The sequence below is a fragment of the Lissotriton vulgaris genome, chromosome 11 (assembly GCF_964263255.1).
Source record: "Lissotriton vulgaris chromosome 11, aLisVul1.2, whole genome shotgun sequence".
NCBI lineage: Eukaryota > Metazoa > Chordata > Amphibia > Caudata > Salamandridae > Lissotriton > Lissotriton vulgaris.
In genome coordinates this window covers 120429537-120452423 of record NC_141699.1, presented here as the reverse complement: position 1 = coordinate 120452423, position 22887 = coordinate 120429537, and the positions used below count along the sequence as shown (strand labels likewise).

General features: G+C 42.5%; 11 non-coding genes across 11 annotated transcripts; all 11 read left to right on the top strand.

The window, feature by feature from the left end:
- Window positions 1-890: 890 nt before the first annotated feature.
- On the top strand, window positions 891-1030 carry LOC147679132 (U4 spliceosomal RNA). The gene has a single exon (XR_015301638.1). It is a non-coding gene; the product is annotated as a U4 spliceosomal RNA (small nuclear RNA).
- Window positions 1031-2959: 1929 nt separating this feature from the next.
- Window positions 2960-3099, top strand: LOC147679131 (U4 spliceosomal RNA). The gene has a single exon (XR_015301777.1). It is a non-coding gene; the product is annotated as a U4 spliceosomal RNA (small nuclear RNA).
- A 1931-nt stretch (window positions 3100-5030) lies between these two features.
- Window positions 5031-5170, top strand: LOC147679130 (U4 spliceosomal RNA). The gene has a single exon (XR_015301709.1). It is a non-coding gene; the product is annotated as a U4 spliceosomal RNA (small nuclear RNA).
- Window positions 5171-7101: 1931 nt separating this feature from the next.
- Window positions 7102-7241, top strand: LOC147679129 (U4 spliceosomal RNA). The gene has a single exon (XR_015301814.1). It is a non-coding gene; the product is annotated as a U4 spliceosomal RNA (small nuclear RNA).
- A 1931-nt stretch (window positions 7242-9172) lies between these two features.
- On the top strand, window positions 9173-9312 carry LOC147679128 (U4 spliceosomal RNA). The gene has a single exon (XR_015301637.1). It is a non-coding gene; the product is annotated as a U4 spliceosomal RNA (small nuclear RNA).
- Window positions 9313-11243: 1931 nt separating this feature from the next.
- On the top strand, window positions 11244-11383 carry LOC147679127 (U4 spliceosomal RNA). The gene has a single exon (XR_015301636.1). It is a non-coding gene; the product is annotated as a U4 spliceosomal RNA (small nuclear RNA).
- Window positions 11384-13314: 1931 nt separating this feature from the next.
- On the top strand, window positions 13315-13454 carry LOC147679126 (U4 spliceosomal RNA). The gene has a single exon (XR_015301849.1). It is a non-coding gene; the product is annotated as a U4 spliceosomal RNA (small nuclear RNA).
- A 1930-nt stretch (window positions 13455-15384) lies between these two features.
- LOC147679125 (U4 spliceosomal RNA) lies at window positions 15385-15524 on the top strand. Its single transcript, XR_015301787.1, has one exon. It is a non-coding gene; the product is annotated as a U4 spliceosomal RNA (small nuclear RNA).
- Window positions 15525-17453: 1929 nt separating this feature from the next.
- LOC147679124 (U4 spliceosomal RNA) lies at window positions 17454-17593 on the top strand. Its single transcript, XR_015301860.1, has one exon. It is a non-coding gene; the product is annotated as a U4 spliceosomal RNA (small nuclear RNA).
- Window positions 17594-19526: 1933 nt separating this feature from the next.
- LOC147679123 (U4 spliceosomal RNA) lies at window positions 19527-19666 on the top strand. The gene has a single exon (XR_015301776.1). It is a non-coding gene; the product is annotated as a U4 spliceosomal RNA (small nuclear RNA).
- Window positions 19667-21597: 1931 nt separating this feature from the next.
- On the top strand, window positions 21598-21737 carry LOC147679122 (U4 spliceosomal RNA). Its single transcript, XR_015301841.1, has one exon. It is a non-coding gene; the product is annotated as a U4 spliceosomal RNA (small nuclear RNA).
- Window positions 21738-22887: the final 1150 nt, after the last annotated feature.

Genomic DNA, 22887 nt, shown 5'->3' with positions numbered 1-22887 from the left:
AAGCCTTGTAGAACTCACGCACTGAAATCTACAAGATTTCAATGCGTCACTTTACGCCTTCACTGCGGCAAAATCCCTACGCCTGCACAGACCAAGCGTTTGGAATGACGCATGGCTTTTTGCTTCACTTTCATGATCAACTTCAGCAATGCGTCACTTTTGTGCCAACACATGTGTCAGAATTTTTTATGCATCTGTTAATCCTTGCACCATGGAGCACTGTATTGTAAATACAGCACATCCATAGTGGCACAAGGACATTCAGCACTGACGCAAGGAAAAGCATGCATCTATGCAGATGCGTCAGATCCTTGTGAATCTTCCCCTAGAATGTTTTGAAAACCAGAAAACCAGTATATTGTACCCCCTAAAGCTAAAAATGAAATGCAGCAAATGCAACTATGTAGTGCAATGAAATGGCAGACTTGCAGTATGGAAAATGGAAAAATGTAGCTATGATTTATTTTCCTTTAAATTATTGCTGTTCCTCCTCTAGTAAACATTTGAAGACAGTGGGCCCTATAAGGATGCTATTATGAATTTGTACTTCTTATATTTTCCACAACCCATGGCTAGCAGCCTAGATCTCATCTTTGTGTGAAGGGATATCTGTCTGAGCATCAAATCCATACCTAGGGAGGGTGCTGCTTACCTGAAGAGCTATTTAGCATACAATTTCCCAGAATTCTCTGCGTGTGGCTAGCGACGGTTTGGGGCAGAGACCTGATGGAAATTAGTAAAACAACGCCAACATATGTCTTACATTGCCTGTCAGAAGCAGTGGAGGTGTAGTTATGCATAAACAGATAAAATCTTTTGAAAAGGGTTCATGTTCTTTGTAACATGAGGTACTAGGGCGAGTGGGCATGAAATTCACACTATACTTGGTTAGCTTTGCGCAGTGGCAGTATCGTAGCCAATGAGGTTTAACCGAGGCGCGATTATTGCTTATTGAAAACTTTACCCAATACCCCGTCATGGAGACTTGAAATATAGTTGAAATGACAATTTTTGACAGTCTCTTCGGAGACTGGAGAATATGTAATAAAAAAATAAGATAGTTTATTTTTCAATGTGATTTACTTGCATAATTGTTATCTGTGACAAGGAGAAAACTGTGACTTTATTTGGCTTCAGTTTACTCTTTACGTTCTTTTTGTTTTCTCAGCTTTTTAAATACGGCAGTAACTTAGGGATTTTTTCTACTTGATCAGTTTTCATAATTCTTGTATTTCTTCCTCTTTGTTCTCACCTTCGATCCCCGGATTCGCTCGGGTAGTTGATGGCCAGAGTACGGGCTTTGTTTCCGCTCTCTGAGTTGACTCGCAGTCTGTTGCAGAGCTGGGCTCTTTCGAGGTCTCATCTCCCATTCAAATGTACACAAACCACCTAGAAAGTTTATTTCTGGGAGCAAAGGCGTTTGTTATCAGTAGGAAAATGCGGAGAGGGTTCATACAGATTGTATGGAGTGCTTGAAACAGAACAAGAAGTGACAAAGCTGTTGTTTTTGTCATTTAACATTATGTAAAGTGTATTTTTAATGCTCTTTGTGTCACTGAGTAATTGATGTTACCCAGCTGTATGACAGGGGCGTAGCTTCCATTGTTGCAGCGGTGCAGTGGCACTGGCGCCCACAGACCTGCGGGACCCACTGAACCCCGATTATTGCGGTATTTTATATTTCAAACATGAATAAGGGGTCCTATTTCCTTCCTTGCCCTAGGGCCCATTTTTTCACCTGAGAGCCATGAAAGGCTGCGTGGATCCTCCCTGATTTGAATCGGTGACAATGAGGTCACACAAAGAGCTCTTGCGTGGCTGCATCAGCCCAACTGGGCTACATGATCCGGGAAAATTTGTATGCTGCATGCCGACGGAGACACACAACGTACACACAGCCATTTACAGGGCACATATAAAAATCTGTATTGTGGCGCAGCTGCGGCGTAAATGTTGCGGCCCTTTTACAATGTGACGCATCTAGGGAGATGCGTCACATTATAAAGCCCTGCATCACATTATACCTGCGTCAGGCATAATGTATGCAGGGTGGGCGTTTCCACGAAAAAAAGCCTTGTAGAACTCACGCACTGAAATCTACAAGATTTCAGTGCGTCACTTTACGCCTTCACTGCGGCAAAATCCCTACGCCTGCACAGACCAAGCGTTTGGAATGACTCATGGCTTTTTGCTTCACTTTCATGATCAACTTCAGCAATGCGTCACTTTTGTGCCAACACATGTGTCAGAATTTCTGATGCATCTGTTAATCCTTGCACCATGGAGCACTGTATTGTAAATACAGCACATCCATAGTGGCACAAGGACATTCAGCACTGACGCAAGGAAAAATATGCATCTATGCAGATGCGTCAGATCCTTGTGAATCTTCCCCTAGAATGTTTTGAAAACCACGAAACCAGTATATTGTACCCCCTAAAGCTAAAAATGAAATGCAGCAAATGCAACTATGTAGTGCAATGAAATGGCAGACTTGCAGTATGGAAAATGGAAAAATGTAGCTATGATTTATTTTCCTTTAAATTATTGCTGTTCCTCCTCTAGTATACATTTGAAGACAGTGGGCCCTATGAGGATGCTATTATGAATTTGTGCTTCTTATATTTTCCACAACCCATGGCTAGCAGCCTAGATCTCATCTTTGTCTGAAGGGATATCTGTCTGAGCATCAAATCCATAACTAGGGAGGGTGCTGCTTACCTGAAGAGCTATTTAGCATACAATTTCCCAGAATTCTCTGCGTGTGGCTAGCGACGGTTTGGGGCAGAGAGCTGATGGAAATTAGTAAAACAACGCCAACATATGTCTTACATTGCCTGTCAGAAGCAGTGGAGGTGTAGTTATGCATAAACAGATAAAATCTTTTGAAAAGGGTTCAAGTTCTTTGTAACATGAGGTACTAGGGCGAGTGGGCATGAAATTCACACTATAATTGGTTAGCTTTGCGCAGTGGCAGTATCGTAGCCAATGAGGTTTAACCGAGGAGCGATTATTGCTTATTGAAAACTTTACCCAATACCCCGTCATGGAGACTTGAAATATAGTTGAAATGACAATTTTTGACAGTCTCTTCGGAGACTGGAGAATATGTAATAAAAAAATAAGATCGTTTATTTTTCAATGCGATTTACTTGCATAATTGTTATCTGTGACAAGGAAAAAACTGTGGCTTTATTTGGCTTCAGTTTACTCTTTACGTTCTTTTTGTTTTCTCAGCTTTTTAAATACGGCAGTAACTTAGGGATTTTTTCTCCTTGATCAGTTTTCATAATTCTTGTATTTCTTCCTCTTTGTTCTCACCTTCGATCCCCGGATTCGCTCGGGTAGTTGATGGCCAGAGTACGGGCTTTGTTTCCGCTCTCTGAGTTGACTCGCAGTCCGTTGCAGAGCTGGGCTCTTTCGAGGTCTCATCTCCCATTCAAATGTACACAAACCACCTAGAAAGTTTATTTCTGGGAGCAAAGGCGTTTGTTATCAGTAGGAAAATGCGGAGAGGGTTCATACAGATTGTATGGAGTGCTTGAAACAGAACAAGAACTGACAAAGCTGTTGTTTTTGTCATTTAACATTATGTAAAGTGGTTGTTTTAATGCTCTTTGTGTCACTGAGTAATTGATGTTACCCAGCTGTATGACAGGGGCGTAGCTTCCATTGATGCAGCAGGTGCAGTGGCACTGGCGCTGACAGACCTGCGGGACCCACTGAACCCCGATTATTGCGGTATTTTATATTTCAAACATGAATAAGGGGTCCTATTTCCTTCCTTGCCCTAGGACCCATTTTTTCACCTGAGAGCCATGAAAGGCTGCGTGGATCCTCCCTGATTTGAATCGGTGACAATGAGGTCACGCAAAGAGCTCTTGCGTGGCTGCATCAGCCCAACGGGGCTACATGATCCGGGAAAATTTGTATGCTGCATGCCGACGGAGACACACAACGTACACACAGCCATTTACAGGGCACATATAAAAATCTGTATTGTGGCGCAGCTGCGGCGTAAATGTTGCGGCCCTTTTACAATGTGACGCATCTAGGGAGATGCGTCACATTATAAAGCCCTGCATCACATTATACCTGCGTCAGGCATAATGTATGCAGGGTGGGCGTTTCCACGAAAAAAAGCCTTGTAGAACTCACGCACTGAAATCTACAAGATTTCAGTGCGTCACTTTACGCCTTCACTGCGGCAAAATCCCTACGCCTGCACAGACCAAGCGTTTGGAATGACTCATGGCTTTTTGCTTCACTTTCATGATCAACTTCAGCAATGCGTCACTTTTGTGCCAACACATGTGTCAGAATTTCTGATGCATCTGTTAATCCTTGCACCATGGAGCACTGTATTGTAAATACAGCACATCCATAGTGGCACAAGGACATTCAGCACTGACGCAAGGAAAAATATGCATCTATGCAGATGCGTCAGATCCTTGTGAATCTTCCCCTAGAATGTTTTGAAAACCACGAAACCAGTATATTGTACCCCCTAAAGCTAAAAATGAAATGCAGCAAATGCAACTATATAGTGCAATGAAATGGCAGACTTGCAGTATGGAAAATGGAAAAATGTAGCTATGATTCATTTTACTTTAAATTATTGCTGTTCCTCCTCTAGTATACATTTGAAGACAGTGGGCCCTATGAGGATGCTATTGTGAATTTGTGCTTCTTATATTTTCCACAACCCATGGCTAGCAGCATAGATCTCATCTTTGTGTGAAGGGATATCTGTCTGAGCATCAAATCCATACCTAGGGAGGGTGCTGCTTACCTGAAGAGCTATTTAGCATACAATTTCCCAGAATTCTCTGCGTGTGGCTAGCGACGGTTTGGGGCAGAGAGCTGATGGAAATTAGTAAAACAACGCCAACATATGTCTTACATTGCCTGTCAGAAGCAGTGGAGGTGTAGTTATGCATAAATAGATAAAATCTTTTGAAAAGGGTTCAAGTTCTTTGTAACATGAGGTACTAGGGCGAGTGGGCATGAAATTCACACTATAATTGGTTAGCTTTGCGCAGTGGCAGTATTGTAGCCAATGAGGTTTAACCGAGGCGCGATTATTGCTTATTGAAAACTTTACCCAATACCCCGTCATGGAGACTTGAAATATAGTTGAAATGACAATTTTTGATAGTCTCTTCAGAGACTGGAGAATATGTAATAAAAAAATAAGATAGTTTTTTTTTCAATGCGATTTACTTGCATAATTAATATCTGTGACAAGGAGAAAACTGTGACTTTATTCGGCTTCAGTTTACTCTTTACGTTCTTTTTGTTTTCTCAGCTTTTTAAATACGGCAGTAACTTAGGGATTTTTTCTCCTTGATCAGTTTTCATAATTCTTGTATTTCTTCCTCTTTGTTCTCACCTTCGATCCCCGGATTCGCTCGGGTAGTTGATGGCCAGAGTACGGGCTTTGTTTCCGCTCTCTGAGTTGACTCGCAGTCCGTTGCAGGGCTGGGCTCTTTCGAGGTCTCATCTCCCATTCAAATGTACACAAACCACCTAGAAAGTTTATTTCTGGGAGCAAAGGCGTTTGTTATCAGTAGGAAAATGCGGAGAGGGTTCATACAGATTGTATGGAGTGCTTGAAACAGAACAAGAACTGACAAAGCTGTTGTTTTTGTCATTTAACATTATGTAAAGTGTATTTTTTAATGCTCTTTGTGTCACTGAGTAATTGATGTTACCCAGCTGTATGACAGGGGCGTAGCTTCCATTGATGCAGCAGGTGCAGTGGCACTGGCGCTGACAGACCTGCGGGACCCACTGAACCCCGATTATTGCGGTATTTTATATTTCAAACATGAATAAGGGGTCCTATTTCCTTCCTTGCCCTAGGACCCATTTTTTCACCTGAGAGCCATGAAAGGCTGCGTGGATCCTCCCTGATTTGAATCGGTGACAATGAGGTCACGCAAAGAGCTCTTGCGTGGCTGCATCAGCCCAACTGGGCTACATGATCCGGGAAAATTTGTATGCTGCATGCCGACGGAGACACACAACGTACACACAGCCATTTACAGGGCACATATAAAAATCTGTATTGTGGCGCAGCTGCAGCGTAAATGTTGCGGCCCTTTTACAATGTGACGCATCTAGGGAGATGCGTCACATTATAAAGCCCTGCATCACATTATACCTGCGTCAGGCATAATGTATGCAGGGTGGGCGTTTCCACGAAAAAAAGCCTTGTAGAACTCACGCACTGAAATCTACAAGATTTCAGTGCGTCACTTTACGCCTTCACTGCGGCAAAATCCCTACGCCTGCACAGACCAAGCGTTTGGAATGACTCATGGCTTTTTGCTTCACTTTCATGATCAACTTCAGCAATGCGTCACTTTTGTGCCAACACATGTGTCAGAATTTCTGATGCATCTGTTAATCCTTGCACCATGGAGCACTGTATTGTAAATACAGCACATCCATAGTGGCACAAGGACATTCAGCACTGACGCAAGGAAAAATATGCATCTATGCAGATGCGTCAGATCCTTGTGAATCTTCCCCTAGAATGTTTTGAAAACCACGAAACCAGTATATTGTACCCCCTAAAGCTAAAAATGAAATGCAGCAAATGCAACTATGTAGTGCAATGTAATGGCAGACTTGCAGTATGGAAAATGGAAAAATGTAGCTATGATTTATTTTCCTTTAAATTATTGCTGTTCCTCCTCTAGTAAACATTTGAAGACAGTGGGCCCTATGAGGATGCTATTATGAATTTGTGCTTCTTATATTTTCCACAACCCATGGCTAGCAGCATAGATCTCATCTTTGTGTGAAGGGATATCTGTCTGAGCATCAAATCCATACCTATGGAGGGTGCTGCTTACCTGAAGAGCTATTTAGCATACAATTTCCCAGAATTCTCTGCGTGTGGCTAGCGACGGTTTGGGGCAGAGAGCTGATGGAAATTAGTAAAACAATGCCAACATATGTCTTACATTGCCTGTCAGAAGCAGTGGAGGTGTAGTTATGCATAAATAGATAAAATCTTTTGAAAAGGGTTCATGTTCTTTGTAACATGAGGTACTAGGGCGAGTGGGCATTAAATTCACACTATAATTGGTTAGCTTTGCGCAGTGGCAGTATCGTAGCCAATGAGGTTTAACCGAGGCGAGATTATTGCTTATTGAAAACTTTACCCAATACCCTGTCATGGAGACTTGAAATATAGTTGAAATGACAATTTTTGACAGTCTCTTCGGAGACTGGAGAATATGTAATAAAAAATTAAGATAGTTTATTTTTCAATGCGATTTACTTGCATAATTGTTATCTGTGATAAGGAGAAAGCTGTGACTTTATTTGGCTTCAATTTACTCTTTATGTTCTTTTTGTTTCGTCAGCTTTTTAAATACGGCAGTAACTTAGGGATTTTTTCTTCTTGATCAGGTTTCATAATTCTTGTATTTCTTCCTCTTTGTTCTCACCTTCGATCCCCGGTTTCGCTCGGGTAGTTGATGGCCAGATTACGGGCTTTGTTTCCGCTCTCTGAGTTGACTCGCAGTCCGTTGCAGAGCTGGGCTCTTTCGAGGTCTCATCTCCCATTCAAATGTACACAAACCACCTAGAAAGTTTATTTCTGGGAGCAAAGGCGTTTGTTATCAGTAAGAAAATGCGGAGAGGGTTCATACAGATTGTATGGAGTGCTTGAAACAGAACAAGAACTGACAAAGCTGTTGTTTTTGTCATTTAACATTATGTAAAGTGTATTTTTTAATGCTCTTTGTGTCACTGAGTAATTGATGTTACCCAGCTGTATGACAGGGGCGTAGCTTCCATTGTTGCAGCAGGTGCAGTGGCACTGGCGCCCACAGACCTGCGGGACCCACTGAACCCCGATTATTGCGGTATTTTATATTTCAAACATGAATAAGGGGTCCTATTTCCTTCCTTGCCCTAGGGCCCATTTTTTTACCTGAGAGCCATGAAAGGCTGCGTGGATCCTCCCTGATTTGAATCGGTGACAATGATGTCACGCAAAGAGCTCTTGCGTGGCTGCATCAGCCCAACTGGGCTACATGATCCGGGAAAATTTGTATGCTGCATGCCGACGGAGACACACAACGTACACACAGCCATTTACAGGGCACATATAACAATCTGTATTGTGGCGCAGCTGCGGCGTAAATGTTGCGGCCCTTTTACAATGTGACGCATCTAGGGAGATGCGTCACATTATAAAGCCCTGCATCACATTATACCTGCGTCAGGCATAATGTATGCAGGGTGGGCGTTTCCACGAAAAAAAGCCTTGTAGAACTCACGCACTGAAATCTACAAGATTTCACTGCGTCACTTTACGCCTTCACTGCGGCAAAATCCCTACGCCTGCACAGACCAAGCGTTTGGAATGACTCATGGCTTTTTGCTTCACTTTCATGATCAACTTCAGCAATGCGTCACTTTTGTGCCAACACATGTGTCAGAATTTTGGATGCATCTGTTAATCCTTGCACCATGGAGCACTGTATTGTAAATACAGCACATCCATAGTGGCACAAGGACAATCAGCACTGACGCAAGGAAAAGTATGCATCTATGCAGATGCGTCAGATCCTTGTGAATCTTCCCCTAGAATGTTTTGAAAACCGGGAAACCAGTATATTGTACCCCCTAAAGCTAAAAATGAAATGCAGCAAATGCAACTATATAGTGCAATGAAATGGCAGACTTGCAGTATGGAAAAGGGAAAAATGTAGCTATGATTTATTTTACTTTAAATTATTGCTGTTCCTCCTCTAGTATACATTTGAAGACAGTGGGCCCTATGAGGATGCTATTGTGAATTTGTGCTTCTTATATTTTCCCCAACCCATGGCTAGCAGCCTAGATCTCATCTTTGTGTGAAGGGATATCTGTCTGAGCATCAAATCCATAACTAGGGAGGGTGCTGCTTACCTGAAGAGCTATTTAGCATACAATTTCCCAGAATTCTCTGCGTGTGGCTAGCGACGGTTTGGGGCAGAGAGCTGATGGAAATTAGTAAAACAACGCCAACATATGTCTTACATTGCCTGTCAGAAGCAGTGGAGGTGTAGTTATGCATAAACAGATAAAATCTTTTGAAAAGGGTTCAAGTTCTTGGTAACATGAGGTACTAGGGCGAGTGGGCATGAAATTCACACTATAATTGGTTAGCTTTGCGCAGTGGCAGTATCGTAGCCAATGAGGTTTAACCGAGGCGCGATTATTGCTTATTGAAAACTTTACCCAATACCCCGTCATGGAGACTTGAAATATAGTTGAAATGACAATTTTTGACAGTCTCTTCGGAGACTGGAGAATATGTAATAAAAAAATAAGTTAGTTTATTTTTCAATGCGATTTACTTGCATAATTGTTATCTGTGACAAGGAAAAAACTGTGACTTTATTTGGCTTCAGTTTACTCTTTACGTTCTTTTTGTTTTCTCAGCTTTTTAAATACGGCAGTAACTTAGGGATTTTTTCTCCTTGATCAGTTTTCATAATTCTTGTATTTCTTCCTCTTTGTTCTCACCTTCGATCCCCGGATTCGCTCGGGTAGTTGATGGCCAGAGTACGGGCTTTGTTTCCGCACTCTGAGTTGACTCGCAGTCCGTTGCAGAGCTGGGCTCTTTCGAGGTCTCATCTCCCATTCAAATGTACACAAACCACCTAGAAAGTTTATTTCTGGGAGCAAAGGCGTTTGTTATCAGTAGGAAAATGCGGAGAGGGTTCATACAGATTGTATGGAGTGCTTGTAACAGAACAAGAACTGACAAAGCTGTTGTTTTTGTCATTTAACATTATGTAAAGTGTATTTTTTAATGCTCTTTGTGTCACTGAGTAATTGATGTTACCCAGCTGTATGACAGGGGCGTAGCTTCCATTGTTGCAGCAGGTGCAGTGGCACTGGCACCCACAGACCTGCGGGACCCACTGAACCCCGATTATTGCGGTATTTTATATTTCAAACATGAATAAGGGGTCCTATGTCCTTCCTTGCCCTAGGGCCCATTTTTTCACCTGAGAGCCATGAAAGGCTGCGTGGATCCTCCCTGATTTGAATCGGTGACAATGAGGTCACGCAAAGAGCTCTTGCGTGGCTGCCTCAGCCCAACTGGGCTACATGATCCGGGAAAATTTGTATGCTGCATGCCGACGGAGACACACAACGTACACACAGCCATTTACAGGGCACATATAAAAATCTGTATTGTGGCGCAGCTGCGGCGTAAATGTTGCGGCCCTTTTACAATGTGACGCATCTAGGGAGATGCGTCACATTATAAAGCCCTGCATCACATTATACCTGCGTCAGGCATAATGTATGCAGGGTGGGCGTTTCCACGAAAAAAAGCCTTGTAGAACTCACGCACTGAAATCTACAAGATTTCACTGCGTCACTTTACGCCTTCACTGCGGCAAAATCCCTACGCCTGCACAGACCAAGCATTTGGAATGACTCATGGCTTTTTGCTTCACTTTCATGATCAACTTCAGGAATGCGTCACTTTTGTGCCAACACATGTGTCAGAATTTTGGATGCATCTGTTAATCCTTGCACCATGGAGCACTGTATTGTAAATACAGCACATCCATAGTGGCACAAGGACATTCAGCACTGACGCAAGGAAAAGTATGCATCTATGCAGATGCGTCAGATCCTTGTGAATCTTCCCCTAGAATGTTTTGAAAACCAGGAAACCAGTATATTGTACCCCCTAAAGCTAAAAATGAAATGCAGCAAATGCAACTATATAGTGCAATGAAATGGCAGACTTGCAGTATGGAAAATGGAAAAATGTAGCTATGATTTATTTTCCTTTAAATTATTGCTGTTCCTCCTCTAGTATACATTTGAAGACAGTGGGCCCTATGAGGATGCTATTATGAATTTGTGCTTCTTATATTTTTCACAACCCATGGCTAGCAGCCTAGATCTCATCTTTGTGTGAAGGGATATCTGTCTGAGCATCAAATCCATAACTAGGGAGGGTGCTGCTTACCTGAAGAGCTATTTAGCATACAATTTCCCAGAATTCTCTGCGTGTGGCTAGCGACGGTTTGGGGCAGAGAGCTGATGGAAATTAGTAAAACAACGCCAACATATGTCTTACATTGCCTGTCAGAAGCAATGGAGGTGTAGTTATGCATAAACAGATAAAATCTTTTGAAAAGGGTTCAAGTTCTTTGTAACATGAGGTACTAGGGCGAGTGGGCATGAAATTCACACTATAATTGGTTAGCTTTGCGCAGTGGCAGTATCGTAGCCAATGAGGTTTAACCGAGGCGCGATTATTGCTTATTGAAAACTTTACCCAATACCCCGTCATGGAGACTTGAAATATAGTTGAAATGACAATTTTTGACAGTCTCTTCGGAGACTGGAGAATATGTAATAAAAAAATAAGATAGTTTATTTTTCAATGCGATTTACTTGCATAATTGTTATCTGTGACAAGGAAAAAACTGTGACTTTATTTGGCTTCAGTTTACTCTTTACGTTCTTTTTGTTTTCTCAGCTTTTTAAATACGGCAGTAACTTAGGGATTTTTTCTTCTTGATCAGTTTTCATAATTCTTGTATTTCTTCCTCTTTGTTCTCACCTTCGATCCCCGGATTCGCTCGGGTAGTTGATGGCCAGAGTACGGGCTTTGTTTCCGCACTCTGAGTTGACTCGCAGTCCGTTGCAGAGCTGGGCTCTTTCGAGGTCTCATCTCCCATTCAAATGTACACAAACCACCTAGAAAGTTTATTTCTGGGAGCAAAGGCGTTTGTTATCAGTAGGAAAATGCGGAGAGGGTTCATACAGATTGTATGGAGTGCTTGAAACAGAACAAGAACTGACAAAGCTGTTGTTTTTGTCATTTAACATTATGTAAAGTGTATTTTTTAATGCTCTTTGTGTCACTGAGTAATTGATGTTACCCAGCTGTATGACAGGGGCGTAGCTTCCATTGTTGCAGCAGGTGCAGTGGCACTGGCGCCCACAGACCTGCGGGACCCACTGAACCCCGATTATTGCGGTATTTTATATTTCAAACATGAATAAGGGGTCCTATTTCCTTCCTTGCCCTAGGGCCCATTTTTTCACCTGAGAGCCATGAAAGGCTGTGTGGATCCTCCCTGATTTGAATCGGTGACAATGAGGTCACGCAAAGAGCTCTTGCGTGGCTGCCTCAGCCCAACTGGGCTACATGATCCGGGAAAATTTGTAAGCTGCATGCCGACGGAGACACACAACGTACACACAGCCATTTACAGGGCACATATAAAAATCTGTATTGTGGCGCAGCTGCGGCGTAAATGTTGCGGCCCTTTTACAATGTGACGCATCTAGGGAGATGCGTCACATTATAAAGCCCTGCATCACATTATACCTGCGTCAGGCATAATGTATGCAGGGTGGGCGTTTCCACGAAAAAAAGCCTTGTAGAACTCACGCACTGAAATCTACAAGATTTCAATGCGTCACTTTACGCCTTCACTGCGGCAAAATCCCTACGCCTGCACAGACCAAGCGTTTGGAATGACTCATGGCTTTTTGCTTCACTTTCATGATCAACTTCAGCAATGCGTCACTTTTGTGCCAACACATGTGTCAGAATTTTTGATGCATCTGTTAATCCTTGCACCATGGAGCACTGTATTGTAAATACAGCACATCCATAGTGGCACAAGGACATTCAGCACTGACGCAAGGAAAAGCATGCATCTATGCAGATGCGTCAGATCCTTGTGAATCTTCCCCTAGAATGTTTTGAAAACCAGGAAACCAGTATATTGTACCCCCTAAAGCTAAAAATGAAATGCAGCAAATGCAACTATATAGTGCAATGAAATGGCAGACTTGCAGTATGGAAAATGGAAAAATGTAGCTATGATTTATTTTCCTTTAAATTATTGCTGTTCCTCCTCTAGTAAACATTTGAAGACAGTGGGCCCTATGAGGATGCTATTATGAATTTGTGCTTCTTATATTTTCCACAACCCATGGCTAGCAGCCTAGATCTCATCTTTGTGTGAAGGGATATCTGTCTGAGCATCAAATCCATAACTAGGGAGGGTGCTGCTTACCTGAAGAGCTATTTAGCATACAATTTCCCAGAATTCTCTGTGTGTGGCTAGCGACGGTTTGGGGCAGAAAGCTGATGGAAATTAGTAAAACAACGCCAACATATGTCTTACATTGCCTGTCAGAAGCAGTGGAGGTGTAGTTATGCATAAATAGATAAAATCTTTTGAAAAGGGTTCATGTTCTTTGTAACATGAGGTACTAGGGCGAGTGAGCATGAAATTCACACTATAATTGGTTAGCTTTGCGCAGTGGCAGTATCGTAGACAATGAGGTTTAACCAAGGCGCGATTATTGCTTATTGAAAACTTTACTCAATACCCCGTCATGGAGACTTGAAATATAGTTGAAATGACAATTTTTGACAGTCTCTTCGGAGACTGGAGAATATGTAATAAAAAAATAAGATAGTTTATTTTTCAATGCGATTTACTTGCATAATTGTTATCTGTGACAAGGAGAAAACTGTGACTTTATTTGGCTTCAGTTTACTCTTTACGTTCTTTTTGTTTTCTCAGCTTTTTAAATACGGCAGTAACTTAGGGATTTTTTCTCCTTGATCAGTTTTCATAATTCTTGTATTTCTTCCTCTTTGTTCTCACCTTCGATCCCCGGATTCGCTCGGGTAGTTGATGGCCAGAGTACGGGCTTTGTTTCTGCTCTCTGAGTTGAATCGCTGTCCGTTGCAGGGCTGGGCTCCTTCGAGGTCTCATCTCCCATTCAAATGTACACAAACCACCTAGAAAGTTTATTTCTGGGAGCAAAGGCGTTTGTTATCAGTAGGAAAATGTGGAGAGGGTTCATACAGATTGTATGGAGTGCTTGAAACAGAACAAGAACTGACAAAGCTGTTGTTTTTGTCATTTAACATTATGTAAAGTGTATTTTTAATGCTCTTTTTGTCACTGAGTAATTGATGTTACCCAGCTGTATGACAGGGGCGTAGCTTCCATTGTTGCAGCAGGTGCAGTGGCACTGGCGCCCACAGACCTGCGGGACCCACTGAACCCCGATTATTGCGGTATTTTATATTTCAAACATGAATAAGGGGTCCTATTTCCTTCCTTGCCCTAGGGCCCATTTTTTCACCTGAGAGCCATGAAAGGCTGCGTGGATCCTCCCTGATTTGAATCGGTGACAATGAGGTCACGCAAAGAGCTCTTGCGTGGCTGCATCTGCCCAACTGGGCTACATGATCCGGGAAAATTTGTATGCTGCATGCCGACGGAGACACACAACGTACACACAGCCATTTACAGGGCACATATAAAAATCTGTATTGTGGCGCAGCTGCGGCGTAAATGTTGCGGCCCTTTTACAATGTGACGCATCTAGGGAGATGCGTCACATTATAAAGCCCTGCATCACATTATACCTGCGTCAGGCATAATGTATGCAGGGTGGGCGTTTCCACGAAAAAAAGCCTTGTAGAACTCACGCACTGAAATCTACAAGATTTCAATGCGTCACTTTACGCCTTCACTGCGGCAAAATCCCTACGCCTGCACAGACCAAGCGTTTGGAATGACTCATGGCTTTTTGCTTCACTTTCATGATCAACTTCAGCAATGCGTCACTTTTGTGCCAACACATGTATCAGAATTTTTGATGCATCTGTTAATCCTTGCACCATGGAGCACTGTATTGTAAATACAGCACATCCATAGTGGCACAAGGACATTCAGCACTGACGCAAGGAAAAGCATGCATCTATGCAGATGCGTCAGATCCTTGTGAATCTTCCCCTAGAATGTTTTGAAAACCAGAAAACCAGTATATTGTTCCCCCTAAAGCTAAAAATGAAATGCAGCAAATGCAACTATGTAGTGCAATGAAATGGCAGACTTGCAGTATGGAAAATGGAAAAATGTAGCTATGATTTATTTTCCTTTAAATTATTGCTGTTCCTCCTCTAGTAAACATTTGAAGACAGTGGGGCCTATAAGGATGCTATTATGAATTTGTACTTCTTATATTTTCCACAACCCATGGCTAGCAGCCTAGATCTCATCTTTGTGTGAAGGGATATCTGTCTGAGCATCAAATCCATACCTAGGGAGGGTGCTGCTTACCTGAAGAGCTATTTAGCATACAATTTCCCAGAATTCTCTGCGTGTGGCTAGCGACGGTTTGGGGCAGAGACCTGATGGAAATTAGTAAAACAACGCCAACATATGTCTTACATTGCCTGTCAGAAGCAGTGGAGGTGTAGTTATGCATAAACAGATAAAATCTTTTGAAAAGGGTTCATGTTCTTTGTAACATGAGGTACTAGGGCGAGTGGGCATGAAATTCACACTATACTTGGTTAGCTTTGCGCAGTGGCAGTATTGTAGCCAATGAGGTTTAACCGAGGCGCGATTATTGCTTATTAAAAACTTTACCCAATACCCCGTCATGGAGACTTGAAATATAGTTGAAATGACAATTTTTGACAGTCTCTTCGGAGACTGGAGAATTTGTAATAAAAAAGTAAGATAGATTATTTTTCAATGCGATTTACTTGCATAATTGTTATCTGTGACAAGGAGAAAACTGTGACTTTATTTGGCTTCAGTTTACTCTTTACGTTCTTTTTGTTTTCTCAGCTTTTTAAATACGGCAGTAACTTAGGGATTTTTTCTACTTGATCAGTTTTCATAATTCTTGTATTTCTTCCTCTTTGTTCTCACCTTCGATCCCCGGATTCGCTCGGGTAGTTGATGGCCAGAGTACGGGCTTTGTTTCCGCTCTCTGAGTTGACTCGCAGTCTGTTGCAGAGCTGGGCTCTTTCGAGGTCTCATCTCCCATTCAAATGTACACAAACCACCTAGAAAGTTTATTTCTGGGAGCAAAGGCGTTTGTTATCAGTAGGAAAATGCGGAGAGGGTTCATACAGATTGTATGGAGTGCTTGAAACAGAACAAGAAGTGACAAAGCTGTTGTTTTTGTCATTTAACATTATGTAAAGTGTATTTTTAATGCTCTTTGTGTCACTGAGTAATTGATGTTACCCAGCTGTATGACAGGGGCGTAGCTTCCATTGTTGCAGCGGTGCAGTGGCACTGGCGCCCACAGACCTGCGGGACCCACTGAACCCCGATTATTGCGGTATTTTATATTTCAAACATGAATAAGGGGTCCTATTTCCTTCCTTGCCCTAGGGCCCATTTTTTCACCTGAGAGCCATGAAAGGCTGCGTGGATCCTCCCTGATTTGAATCGGTGACAGTGAGGTCACGCAAAGAGCTCTTGCGTGGCTGCATCAGCCCAACTGGGCTACATGATCCGGGAAAATTTGTATGCTGCATGCCGACGGAGACACACAACGTACACACAGCCATTTACAGGGCACATATAAAAATCTGTATTGTGGCGCAGCTGCGGCGTAAATGTTGCGGCCCTTTTACAATGTGACGCATCTAGGGAGATGCGTCACATTATAAAGCCCTGCATCACATTATACCTGCGTCAGGCATAATGTATGCAGGGTGGGCGTTTCCACGAAAAAAAGCCTTGTAGAACTCACGCACTGAAATCTACAAGATTTCAGTGCGTCACTTTACGCCTTCACTGCGGCAAAATCCCTACGCCTGCACAGACCAAGCGTTTGGAATGACTCATGGCTTTTTGCTTCACTTTCATGATCAACTTCAGCAATGCGTCACTTTTGTGCCAACACATGTGTCAGAATTTCTGATGCATCTGTTAATCCTTGCACCATGGAGCACTGTATTGTAAATACAGCACATCCATAGTGGCACAAGGACATTCAGCACTGACGCAAGGAAAAATATGCATCTATGCAGATGCGTCAGATCCTTGTGAATCTTCCCCTAGAATGTTTTGAAAACCACGAAACCAGTATATTGTACCCCCTAAAGCTAAAAATGAAATGCAGCAAATGCAACTATGTAGTGCAATGAAATGGCAGACTTGCAGTATGGAAAATGGAGAAATGTAGCTATGATTTATTTTCCTTTAAATTATTGCTGTTCTTCCTCTAGTAAACATTTGAAGACAGTGGGCCCTATGAGGATGCTATTATGAATTTGTGCTTCTTATATTTTCCACAACCCATGGCTAGCAGCCTAGATCTCATCTTTGTGTGGAGGGATATCTGTCTGAGCATCAAATCCATACCTAGGGAGGGTGCTGCTTACCTGAAGACCTATTTAGCATACAATTTCCCAGAATTCTCTGCGTGTGGCTAGCGACGGTTTGGGGCAGAGAGCTGATGGAAATTAGTAAAACAACGCCAACATATGTCTTACATTGCCTGTCAGAAGCAGTGGAGGTGTAGTTATGCATAAATAGATAAAATCTTTTGAAAAGGGTTCATGTTCTTTGTAACATGAGGTACTAGGGCGAGTGGGCATGAAATTCACACTATAATTGGTTAGCTTTGCGCAGTGGCAGTATTGTAGCCAATGAGGTTTAACCCAGGTGTGATTATTGCTTATTGAAAACTTTACCCAATACCCCGTCATGGAGACTTGAAATATAGTTGAAATGACAATTTTTGACAGTCTCTTCGGAGACTGGAGAATATGTAATAAAAAAATAAGATAGTTTATTTTTCAATGCGATTTACTTGCATAATTGTTATCTGTGACAAGGAGAAAACTGTGACTTTATTTGGCTTCAGTTTACTCTTTATGTTCTTTTTGTTTCGTCAGCTTTTTAAATACGGCAGTAACTTAGGGATTTTTTCTTCTTGATCAGTTTTCATAATTCTTGTATTTCTTCCTCTTTGTTCTCACCTTCGATCCCAGGTTTAGCTCGGGTAGTTGATGGCCAGATTACGGGCTTTGTTTCCGCTCTCTGAGTTGACTCGCAGTCCGTTGCAGAGCTGGGCTCTTTCGAGGTCTCATCTCCCATTCAAATGTACACAAACCACCTAGAAAGTTTATTTCTGGGAGCAAAGGCGTCTGTTATGAGTAAGAAAATGCCGAGAGGGTTCATACAGATTGTATGGAGTGCTTGAAACAGAACAAGAACTGACAAAGCTGTTGTTTTTGTCATTAAACATTATGTAAAGTGTAGTTTTTTAATGCTCCTTGTGTCACTGAGTAATTGATGTTACCCAGCTGTATGACAGGGGCGTAGCTTCCATTGTTGCAGCAGGTGCAGTGGCACTGGCGCCCACAGACCTGCGGGACCCACTGAACCCCGATTATTGCGGTATTTTATATTTCAAACATGAATAAGGGGTCCTATTTCCTTCCTTGCCCTAGGGCCCATTTTTTCACCTGAGAGCCATGAAAGGCTGCGTGGATCCTCCCTGATTTGAATCGGTGACAATGAGGTCACGCAAAGAGCTCTTGCGTGGCTGCATCAGCCCAACTGGGCTACATCATCCGGGAAAATTTGTATGCTGCATGCCGACGGAGACACACAACGTACACACAGCCATTTACAGGGCACATATAAAACATCTGTATTGCGGCGCAGCTGCGTCGTAAATGTTGCGGCCCTTTTACAATGTGACGCATCTAGAGAGATGCGTCACATTATAAAGCCCTGCATCACATTATACCTGCGTCAGGCATAATGTATGCAGGGTGGGCGTTTCCACGAAAAAAAGCCTTGTAGAACTCACGCACTGAAATCTACAAGATTTCACTGCGTCACTTTACGCCTTCACTGCGGCAAAATCCCTACGCCTGCACAGACCAAGCGTTTGGAATGACTCATGGCTTTTTGCTTCACTTTCATGATCAACTTCAGCAATGCGTCACTTTTGTGCCAAAACATGTGTCAGAATTTTGGATGCATCTGTTAATCCTTGCACCATGGAGCACTGTATTGTAAATACAGCACATCCATAGTGGCACAAGGACATTCAGCACTGACGCAAGGAAAAGTATGCATCTATGCAGATGCGTCAGATCCTTGTGAATCTTTACCTAGAATGTTTTGAAAACCAGGAAACCAGTATATTGTACCCCCTAAAGCTAAAAATGAAATGCAGCAAATGCAACTATATAGTGCAATGAAATGGCAGACTTGCAGTATGGAAAATGGAAAAATGTAGCTATGATTTATTTTCCTTTAAATTATTGCTGGTCCTCCTCTAGTATACATTTGAAGACAGTGGGCCCTATGAGGATGCTATTATGAATTTGTGCTTCTTATATTTTCCACAACCCATGGCTAGCAGCCTAGATCTCATCTTTGTCTGAAGGGATATCTGTCTGAGCATCAAATCCATAACTAGGGAGGGTGCTGCTTACCTGAAGAGCTATTTAGCATACAATTTCCCAGAATTCTCTGCGTGTGGCTAGCGACGGTTTGGGGCAGAGAGCTGATGGAAATTAGTAAAACAACGCCAACATATGTCTTACATTGCCTGTCAGAAGCAGTGGAGGTGTAGTTATGCATAAACAGATAAAATCTTTTGAAAAGGGTTCAAATTCTTTGTAACATGAGGTACTAGGGCGAGTGGGCATGAAATTCACACTATAATTGGTTAGCTTTGCGCAGTGGCAGTATCGTAGCCAATGAGGTTTAACCGAGGAGCGATTATTGCTTATTGAAAACTTTACCCAATACCCCGTCATGGAGACTTGAAATATAGTTGAAATGACAATTTTTGACAGTCTCTTCGGAGACTGGAGAATATGTAATAAAAAAATAAGATAGTTTATTTTTCAATGCGATTTACTTGCATAATTGTTATCTGTGACAAGGAAAAAACTGTGACTTTATTTGGCTTCAGTTTACTCTTTACGTTCTTTTTGTTTTCTCAGCTTTTTAAATACGGCAGTAATTTAGGGATTTTTTCTCCTTGATCAGTTTTCATAATTCTTGTATTTCTTCCTCTTTGTTCTCAGCTTCGATCCCCGGATTCGCTCGGGTAGTTGATGGCCAGAGTACGGGCTTTGTTTCCGCTCTCTGAGTTGACTCGCAGTCCGTTGCAGAGCTGGGCTCTTTCGAGGTCTCATCTCCCATTCAAATGTACACAAACCACCTAGAAAGTTTATTTCTGGGAGCAAAGGCGTTTGTTATCAGTAGGAAAATGCGGAGAGGGTTCATACAGATTGTATGGAGTGCTTGAAACAGAACAAGAACTGACAAAGCTGTTGTTTTTGTCATTTAACATTATGTAAAGTGTATTTTTTAATGCTCTTTGTGTCACTGAGTAATTGATGTTACCCAGCTGTATGACAGGGGCGTAGCTTCCATTGTTGCAGCAGGTGCAGTGGCACTGGCACCCATAGACCTGCGGGACCCACTGAACCCCGATTATTGCGGTATTTTATATTTCAAACATGAATAAGGGGTCCTATTTCCTTCCTTGCCCTAGGGCCCATTTTTTCACCTGAGAGCCATGAAAGGCTGCGTGGATCCTCCCTGATTTGAATCGGTGACAATGAGGTCACGCAAAGAGCTCTTGCGTGGCTGCCTCAGCCCAACTGGGCTACATGATCCGGGAAAATTTGTATACTGCATGCCGACGGAGACACACAACGTACACACAGCCATTTACAGGGCACATAGAAAAATCTGTATTGTGGCGCAGCTGCGGCGTAAATGTTGCGGCCCTTTTACAATGTGACGCATCTAGGGAGATGCGTCACATTATAAAGCCCTGCATCACATTATACCTGTGTCAGGCATAATGTATGCAGGGTTGGCGTTTCCACGAAAAAAAGCCTTGTAGAACTCACGCACTGAAATCTACAAGATTTCAATGCGTCACTTTACGCCTTCACTGTGGCAAAATCCCTACGCCTGCACAGACCAAGCGTTTGGAATGACTCATGGCTTTTTGCTTCACTTTCATGATCAACTTCAGCAATGCGTCACTTTTGTGCCAATACATGTGTCAGAATTTTTGATGCATCTGTTAATCCTTGCACCATGGAGCACTGTATTGTAAATACAGCACATCCATAGTGGCACAAGGACATTCAGCACTGACGCAAGGAAAAGCATGCATCTATGCAGATGCGTCAGATCCTTGTGAATCTTCCCCTAGAATGTTTTGAAAACCAGGAAACCAGTATATTGTACCCCCTAAAGATAAAAATGAAATGCAGCAAATGCAACTATGTAGTGCAATGAAATGGCAGACTTGCAGTATGGAAAATGGAAAAATGTAGCTATGATTTATTTTCCTTTAAATTATTGCTGTTCCTCCTCTAGTAAACATTTGAAGACAGTGGGCCCTATGAGGATGCTATTATGAATTTGTGCTTCTTATATTTTCCACAACCCATGGCTAGCAGCCTAGATCTCATCTTTGTGTGAAGGGATATCTGTCTGAGCATCAAATCCATAACTAGGGAGGGTGCTGTTTACCTGAAGAGCTATTTAGCATACAATTTCCCAGAATTCTCTGCGTGTGGCTAGCGACGGTTTGGGGCAGAGAGCTGATGGAAATTAGTAAAACAACGCCAACATATGTCTTACATTGCCTGTCAGAAGCAGTGGAGGTGTAGTTATGCATAAATAGATAAAATCTTTTGAAAAGGGTTCATGTTCTTTGTAACATGAGGTACTAGGGTGAGTGGGCATGAAATTCACACTATAATCGGTTAGCTTTGCGCAGTGGCAGTATCGTAGCCAATGAGGTTTAACTGAGGCGGGATTATTGCTTATTGAAAACTTTACCCAATACCCCGTCATGGAGACTTGAAATATAGTTGAAATGACAATTTTTGACAGTCTTTTCGGAGAGTGGAGAATGTGTAATAAAAAAATAAGATAGTTTATTTTTCAATGCGATTTACTTGCATAATTGTTATCTGTGACAAGGAGAAAACTGTGACTTTATTTGGCTTCAGTTTACTCTTTACGTTCTTTTTGTTTTCTCAGCTTTTTAAATACGGCAGTAACTTAGGGATTTTTTCTCCTTGATCAGTTTTCATAATTCTTGTATTTCTTCCTCTTTGTTCTCACCTTCGATCCCCGGATTCGCTCGGGTAGTTGATGGCCAGAGTACGGGCTTTGTTTCCGCTCTCTGAGTTGACTCGCAGTCCGTTGCAGGGCTGGGCTCTTTCGAGGTCTCATCTCCCATTCAAATGTACACAAACCACCTAGAAAGTTTATTTCTGGGAGCAAAGGCGTTTGTTATCAGTAGGAAAATGCGGAGAGGGTTCATACAGATTGTATGGAGTGCTTGAAACAGAACAAGAACTGACAAAGCTGTTGTTTTTGTCATTTAACATTATGTAAAGTGTATTTTTTAATGCTCTTTGTGTCACTGAGTAATTGATGTTACCCAGCTGTATGACAGGGGCGTAGCTTCCATTGTTGCAGCAGGTGCAGTGGCACTGGCGCCCACAGACCTGCGGGACCCACTGAACCCCGATTATTGCGGTATTTTATATTTCAAACATGATTAAGGGGTCCTATTTTCTTCCTTGCCCTAGGGCCCATTTTTTCACTTGAGAGCCATGAAAGGCGGCGTGGATCCTCCCTGATTTGAATCGGTGACAATGAGGTCACGCAAAGAGCTCTTGCGTGGCTGCATCAGCCCAACTGGGCTACATGATCCGGGAAAATTTGTATGCTGCATGCCGACGGAGACACACAACGTACACACAGCCATTTACAGGGCACATATAAAAATCTGTATTGTGGCGCAGCTGCGGCGTAAATGTTGCGGCCCTTTTACAATGTGACACATCTAGTGAGATGCGTCACATTATAAAGCCCTGCATCACATTATACCTGCGTCAGGCATAATGTATGCAGGGTGGGCGTTTCCACGAAAAAAAGCCTTGTAGAACTCACGCACTGAAATCTACAAGATTTCAATGCGTCACTTTACGCCTTCACTGCGGCAAAATCCCTACGCCTGCACAGACCAAGCGTTTGGAATGAC